Source organism: Porites lutea, chromosome 1 (genome assembly GCF_958299795.1).
Source record: "Porites lutea chromosome 1, jaPorLute2.1, whole genome shotgun sequence".
Lineage (NCBI taxonomy): Eukaryota > Metazoa > Cnidaria > Anthozoa > Scleractinia > Poritidae > Porites > Porites lutea.
This window is the reverse complement of record NC_133201.1, coordinates 53,196,062-53,204,513: the sequence shown is the minus strand read 5'-3', so window position 1 is coordinate 53,204,513 and position 8,452 is coordinate 53,196,062. Positions and strand designations below refer to the sequence as shown.

The following is an 8,452-nucleotide window of genomic DNA, read 5'->3' as shown; positions in this document are numbered from 1 at the left end:
AGTCGAAGGGCTTAATCAGAACTAACCCTCCTAAGAGAAGCCTGCGCGGCAGGCTCTAAAAGAGAAATGGACATTGGGACGCGGGCGAGCGGAAAATAAGGGGAAAAGGAAAAAATTTCCCCTCCTCCTTCCCCTGGCTTTTAACGCCTGCTGTTCAAGCTACCCCCGTAGTGAAACCTTGCTTTCTAATTCTAGTTTGGATTTCCGCAGATCAAATGAATAAACTGCACGCATTCAAGCTTAACATATATAGGTGTTGACGTCTTCTCACTGCTAGAACCTTGCGTACATTGGAAATCCAGTTTCAGACTTTTCAATCCAACAGGTACACGAAAATATAGTAAACAGCACAGGGCGCAGAGGAGTTATTTTTGATGGCAAGCGAAGCGAAAATTTTACAGCCGATCGCACGAGTCGCCTTTGTTTACTGTAGAATCAACCATGAACTTGACCTATCAAACCGTCATGCGATCGTGTTACAACCTGGTAAAATATTACTTAATTCTCGGTGGGAACGAATGTCGCCCGAAGGGCAACGCGTTTGGAAAGCGAAGGTTTCCGAGCGAGGCACGAAGTGCTGAGAAGAAAAAGAGACCAGAGATGAAACTAAATACCACGTGACTCATTCACTGTGGACCGCGGCTTACTGGTCCATGGTCACGGAAACTGACGTCAAGGTTAACTGTCGTGTCAAGCGCAAATGTTATCAGCTATTACTAATTTGAAAATTCAAACACCGGTAGACTGTTCACTGTCCCCTATTTTTTCGTGAGATCGTTGAGATATAGCGCGTCTTACTGTTAATGACGGCCATCTTGATTTTCAAATGCACCGAGGGGGCGCCTGGCGTTAGGGACTATAGCGCACAACTGAGAAAGTTAGGGTTATACTGCAGCATGAAGAGACCAAATTCCGTTACCCTGGTTCCAAAGGTTTTTCTTGAACTCAAAGCAAGACTAGCTGCTTAAAGTTTAGAAGGCTCCATGCACTTTACAATCTAACTGCTAGAGAGAAAAAAAAAGAAAATAACTCTGTTGTTCAAGCAAACTCCAAGGTCACGTGCGCTATAACGAGCTTATGAGTCCTGTTTAATCTCGCCTGTCAACACTTTATTTCCTACTATGTTTCCGTCCCCGTCCCTACTATGTTTCCGTCCCCTACGTGTTTCCGTCCCCGGTATCCTCCAGTCCACATCGTACGAAAGCACGCATCCAACGCTATAAAATCTGCCCCTAGGAAACTAGTTTTAGCAAAGTCGATGTTCAAATTTCAGATCATCCTCGGAGACCCAGGGGCGGTCAGTCGGGACGGGAGAAAAGGCGCGACGAAAGTTTTCAAGCACAGGCGGAAAAGCCCCTGGGTACCGACTCTCGTCGGACCATTTCCAAACGGTCAAGCGAATGCTGGCTCCTGATTGGGCACAAAAAATGCTTTGTGCGCGCCCAATCGGCGAACAGCATCTCTTGAGTTCTTTTGTGAGTTCGTACACGACGGCTATTGACTCGATCACGGCTTGTCTGGCTCATGCACCAAAGAAATGCACGCAGTCAGGAAACTTTCAGTTTGATATAAACTCTCCATTTTAAACTACTGTCTATCGGAAAACTGAAGACGCTTTTCCAAAAATACAAGCTTGAGCTAACAACAGGTATTCACGCCTGCATCGATCACACCTTAGTAAATATTAGGGAGTTTAAGATGCCAGACAGCCGACAGCCACGAATCGAAAACGTCGCATGAAAAGTGAATTCACATTTTTTCAGTCTTTATCGTGATTATTCCAACTCGCTTACTTTGTCAAATGCAAGCGAACTCTTCTGGAGCTGAATTTCTATCAACCATATCCAAGTTCATAAAGGGAAAGAACATTTTGTCATTCCTTGTTTACGTCCTTCACAAAACGTGAAATTAGGCATTTTCACATGGTAGTCGTGCAGTGACGGCAAAGAAATGTCCAAAAAGCGTAATGCACGTGCAAAATTGTTGTTTTGTCTTGTCAAGCTATTGCTTTTTTTTACTTTCTCGTCGCCGCTGCATGTTAAACTTTCTATTATTTACGACACATTGTGATCCGTCAGAAACAGAATTTTCTTACTGCAAATTGAATTGCTCCTGCTGACAGCATCCGAAACGTTTTTCGACTCATCAGTACTTTCTTCGTTTCTGGTTAGGAAAGCTTGGTGAACGAACCGGGCAACTATGGCGAGAAAATAGCCGTCGTGTACGGACTCACGGAAAGATCTCAGGAGAAACTGTTCGCCGATTGGGCACAATAATACAAAGCATTTTTTGTGCCCAATCAGGAACCAGCATTCGCTTGACCGTTTGGAAATGATCCGGTGAGAGTCGGTAACCAGGGGTTTTTCCCCCTGTGCTTGAAAACTTTCGTCGCGCCTCTACTCCCGACCCGACTGACTGCCCCTGGGTCTCCGAGGATGATTTCAGATCAGACTGAAAAAAGAATGTTGTTTGGTATCTGCTGAGGAAAACGGCGCCGATTTATCCACAGACTGACGAATTATGGAGGGCTGAAAATTGGCGCAAATTAGTTTTATCCCTTGTCTCTTTACTACATGTTAGTCGCTGTTATTGGTCCGCAGTCATTACCTTCAGCGGTTTTCCGGAGCATTAGATAATATATTACCAGGTTTATAAGTTGATCGAATGACGGTTTGCTCGATTTTACAGTATAAAAACAAAGATGATGCGTGGTATCAACCGTAAAGTTTAACTCGATCAACAATCAAGGTCACAAATAACTCCTCTGCGCCCTGTGTAAACAGTTAGAAACTCAGAAGATAATCGATCTTTTCATCAACCACTTGACAGTTTTTATTTCCGCTTGTCTTAAACCAGTTTTTGAATAAATAGTAAATAATGCGGCTTTCACAGACTGCTTGCCTTCTAAAACAGTGTGATTCCTTCACTAAAATCCATCAATCATTTTACGGTGCCTGGTGTGCAAAGAAAAATTACGTATTAAATAGTAAGCATTTTCTAGGTTGGACCGAAGGAATCAGGCACGCATCAGGCATCAGGCTTCAGTCAACTTTTTTTAAGAGGAACACCTTGGGACGCACACTGAGTGTTCGTCTAAGACCGATGTCCGTCTTATAAAAAGTCAAATAAAGGGATCATCAGAGAAAAGAAAGGACCGACTGTAGATGTTCTTTTACCAAGATACCCTTCTTATGGAAAATTCCGTTTAGAGAGAGTCGACTGTACCAGAGACAGAAGAAAGGCCACCTAAATTTAGAAAAGCCTTTACATGGTAACAAGAAAATCATCTGTCGTATCATGAGGACTCCACCCGGCGATCAGAGCCTCCTTTTACGGTCTTCTTAATCGAGCAGGAGAAAAGGAGGCTCTGCCTTAAACGCGTCAAGCCTTTGAGGTCGCCGCAGCCCTTTTTTATTTTACTGCCTTACAAGATATCGATAATCTTGAAACTTAACGGTAATACCTGAATAGACGGTTAATCTCGAGAATCTGAAATTTATAAGAAAATCCATCGAGCGGTTTCAAAATTATTCGCTTATTTTTTTTTAAAGAAGACCAAAATGTTTACAAAAGAGAGCGCCTCAGTACATACTAATCAAGTCCTTCTTTCTACTTCGGCCGAAGCTATCCCCATGATCTTTCAGGCACCTTTTTAAAGACAATTTAAATTTCTTTAATTTTAAAAGCGCTTCGTTTTCTACAGGTAAAAGCCGAACATGAACTATAAAACTGTTCATGATACGGCCATGTCATCAGTGTGCTTAATGGGAATATGAAGCACGCTCGCGTTATCGAATTTGATTAGGTGAATATTCTAGCTATGTTATAATTATTATGCCTTGTCAAACCGACTTTAGCTATTCTTTAGTAGGTATCGTCATCAGTCATCAACTGGTCATCAATAATGGGTACAAAGTTCTGTTTTTTTTTATTTCAGGCTGATTTAAATTCAGTGTATAGAGCTTTTCTTTTCTTGGCGTCACGGAGGACATATTGGTGTTCTAAAAAAATGAGATGGCAGCCTTGTTCGTGTACCAAGACAATCCTGTGGAAGTTAAACTTTTTTCTTGTGTAAACGCTTTTTTTGTGCCAATATAAAAGGTTTTACAAAAAAGCCTTGTAAATGGTTGTACAAAATCAAGAGAGGATAAAGGGGACAGAGAAGGCATCCCCCATACACACCCTATTCCATAGGTAATTCGTCTCGAGTTATTTTTAAGACCTCAGATCCCAAGGGGGATTAGGCAACAGCCAATTACATAGCGTGAATGTGTTCCGCGTGGATAATCCACGCTCAGAGCCACTCGTCCTTCACGAATTGAGCAGAACAAAATGGAGTAAGACGCGGAGAGTGATATTGCTATTCGTTTTGTCGACGAAAACGACTAAAGAGAGATTTCTGCTCAAGCTGTGTCAGCGAAACGGAAATTAAAAAAGAATCGCCCTTCCTCTCTTGTATAGAGCTAACCGTACAGCAGGGAATCCTTAACACACTAAATATTCTCTCAGGATCATTCAAAATTTACATCTTCACTGAATCCCCATTCGCTTGACTGATGAAACTACAAAGCCCAAATTATATTTTTAGGTTGTCTCGTAAAACGTTTCTACTTCGTCTGGAGTAAACTGATAAGTGCCTGCCAGAAAATGTCCGGGTGAAGGTGCTTCCATAGCTGTACCCGCTTGGTGCGCTGTAATCATGGCCAAGGTTGGTATAGGAACTGCTACTGGATGATGCGTAGCGGGCAATGTGAATGTCATGTCCACGTCCAAAAGTAGGCCCATAAAGATAAGAATAGCAATCGTATATGGAATTTCCGTGACTATACTTTCCTGTTTGAGGTAATTTCACAGGCGCCCATCCTGGCTTATTCACCAAAGAAAAAAGAAATGCCTCTGCATCATAACGGTAGCTATAACAATAACTGGTACCTGGTAAAAGAAGAAATAGTAAAGCTTAGTAATGTGTTGAATATGATACCTCTTCCAGCTAAGCCAAGTCAAGCGTATCCTCATAGATTTCATTAATGGATCGATTATTTGATAGACTTCGAGTACTCCCCGATTTTTCCTAAGGGATAGCAGAGCGAGCAAAACGCGTGCGCGAGTGAAAATCACCCCACACGAGAAAAAAATACTGCCGCGTCTTGCCTTTAGCGCGTGAGGTGATTTTCACGCGCGCTCGCGTTTCGTTCGCTCTGCCATCCCTGAGGAAAAATGGGGACTACTCGTAGTCCAATTATTTTGAAGTTAGAATGAAGCCATTAGTCGTTGCCGCAACCCGAGTTTCAAATTTAAATCTGCAGTCATGCGTGCGTAATGAGCAGTAATTTTTGGCTACAACTTCTGAGTATTCGGTCACATTTAAAAAATCTTTGAATAAATAGAATGGCTTTGGAGACATTAATAGCGGAGCCCCATACCCATAGATTATGGTCAACCTCTTTTCCTTTGGTTGTCACGTGATTGACCGAGCGTACGTACGTACGTACGTACGCGTCTACGGATTGTACGGGTAGGGTAGGGGAAACTATCAAAAGGAAGGGAGGGGTGTGTCAGGCGTGTCTTGCCAAGTCCACATCTTTTACATTGGACATTCACAATATGGTCAATTGACAGCTGTCAAAACAGGATAGCCACTGACCAGTATCCCATGACCATATCGCGGCCTCATGTGTCAACTCATTGAGGTGACGTGATTTATTTGGAAGCTGTCCGCTGACCAGTTAATTATTTTACTAGATCGCGATCAATGTTCAGTCTCATACTTTCTAGCTAGGATCAGAGCACAGGAAAACTGATACACGTCAATGTTGTGATCCATTGGCAGCTGTCAAAACAAGGTATCCGCTGACCAGTATCACTTGACTGTATCGCGGGCTCAGGTGTCGATCCATCGAGGTCAAGTGTTTTTTTGAAGTTATCCGCTGACAAGGTACTGGTTTTCAAAGGTTCCAGGCTCAATTTTAATTTTTTAAAAATTCATATGAAATATGTTGTGTTTATGTGCCGCACAATTAAAATTTTGATTTCAAACTGACCTCGGACGCGAAAATTCAGCCAGTTGCTACAGGCAGGGAAAACAGTTGCTTTTGACTTTTCTCGCCCTGTTCACGCGTTGGTCACGCTCTACGTCCAATTTTTATGCTCTGATTGGTCAAAATTTGACAGGTGAGTTCATGCGGAAAATTTATGCAGCATCTTGAATCTTGTTTACTTTGACAGCTGAAGCTGACAGAGTTTTGTGTCAACTTGTGATGTTTTTAACTTTCTTTTTTCACTGGATGTACAAAATGAAATTCAGCTGCTATCAGGAGTCTTCTGTTATTCATGGCTAGTTTGTTTATTGGGTTTTTGGTTGAGTCAAAGTCGGAAATCCGATTTCGGATGGCATCGTTTTCGTTTTCATCTTGCTTAATGCGTAAGAGGGTTGCAAATTCTGAAGTGATACTGGCCTTACTTGATACCTTTCAGGAGCTGCATCTCGAGTGGTAAGCCTAAGTAATTATTGTATTTGATGTTTGTTTTTTATTCCTAATTTAATGAAGTCGAGCGTAGTTTATGCGGCTTTTTTGTTTACGCACGTTTGTAAGATTTGAGACAATGATCTGACCGAGTATCAGGTTTGTTATAAGCTTACAGATCTTTAAAAAGCCTTTAGACATTTTCTCACCGCAAATAGAAAGAAAACGTTTCAAAGAATATTTAGTTATAATTCTGACTGTAAAAGAAAGGTTTGAGCGATTTTCTTGCCTCGAGTTCGTCTTTGAAAAAAGCAAACACCGGGAAGCCGGCTTAAAACATAAACTTCAGCTTTAAGCTCGAAGACTCAGGATTTTTAGAACACTTTAATACTTGTCTTCCTGAATGAAAATTGTCGTCTCTGTATAGGTTTCACCGAATTATATTTCTTTTATTGATTGTTAGTACTCTCTCTTGTAATTTTAATCGTTGTGCCGATTGTTTTCAGTCGTTCAGTAAACAACGCTTCCCGGAGTACTCAAAATGCCGCGCGTTAAACCGTTTTAAAATAAAAAATAAACATAATAAATTCTTTATTATGTTGGAGCGTAACTCTGTTAATGTTCATTCAAACACTCGCCACTGCTAGCACTGTAAAAGTCACAACCGGCTGGCCGTATAGATGATTTTGAAAATTTTTTCAACGGTTTACGGCTAAAGCCCACGCGTGCTTCGATCGTCCTGAATAGCAATTTGTATCGCAATATTGTGAAATACTGCGAGGTCTGTATGATAAAAACAGTGCCTCATAGTACTGTTTCACCTCAGATGTGTTGTATAAATGATATAAAAGGTTGGTTTACACGCACCCAGATTTGTTGGCAAGATTTTGTAAAATAAACTTGTTGAACGCAAAAAATTCGGCCGGAATTTTTTTTCCAGGCCTAATTAATCTACGGTGATCAAGAGCCATTATGGCTCTTAATAAATGTGATCGAAGATGATTGCCAGTTTTTGGGTGTACTTATGCACAGGAAAAAATAACGGATTCCCATTTTTGGATATTTTAGGGTATTTAAAGAATACCCACAAAAATCCCAGATTTGGAAGAGTGAGACAAGTCCCAAGCAGGGAACTTGGTTGGGAATTCCCTGGTCGGGACTTGTCTCACTTTGCCAAATTTGGGATTTTTATGGGTATTCTTTAAATACCCTAAAATATCCAAAAATGGGAATCTGATATTTTTTCCTGTGATGAGGCTATCAACTCGATGTGAGATTTGGTTTACTCTTGGGCTGTTTGCAAATTATTTTTTGTAAAATCACTTAGCCTTTCCCTGAAAAGTCACACGAATGTGCTCTAAAGTTAACTGAATTGTGGAATACAAGTTTCTTGTTTGATTTAAATTATAAATTTATTAATGGGAGCCTCGCTTTTAGCCCTGGCTAAATCTATATATTATCTAATTCATGAAAACTAAGGCGGCAGATCAGGGGATCAGAGATGGTGGTCATCGAATAATTGCAGTATTTTCCCAAAGTAAATATTTTAGAAGCGAGAAGCGAACAGGCAGAAAAAATAATTAAATAATTGGAAAATAGTGCCATGCCCCTTTGCTTTTCTCCCACCTCGTATGTACTGTGTTCCTTGGCAGTGAAATTGCAAAACGCAAGCGACAGTCACTGCAACCGTGTAAACTCTTGAACCGATAACAACGCGCGCTGGACTATGACGGCCATCGATCGAGTTCATAGGTCAACATCGTTTTGCAGGGCGAGGACATCTATGCAGAAGATTATAGGAGTTATGATAGTGATAAAAAGTAAATTACTGGAAAAAGTGTCAAATTTATCCGAAGCAAGTCTATTCTAGAGAGCTTCATAAAAATGATCCTACATAACTGAATAAACACTTAACAAAAGTGAACAGATTTCTCTCCGTTTACTACGTTCAGTCAACACCTGGAATTCAAAGTTAAAAGTCACAACGA

The 8,452-nt window shown here is 41.1% G+C and overlaps 1 pseudogene; it reads right to left on the bottom strand.

Annotated features, from left to right (window-relative positions):
• Positions 1-4,251: 4,251 nt before the first annotated feature.
• The window catches only part of LOC140921592 (uncharacterized), a 43,067-nt pseudogene continuing 38,866 nt past the window's right edge, over positions 4,252-8,452 (bottom strand).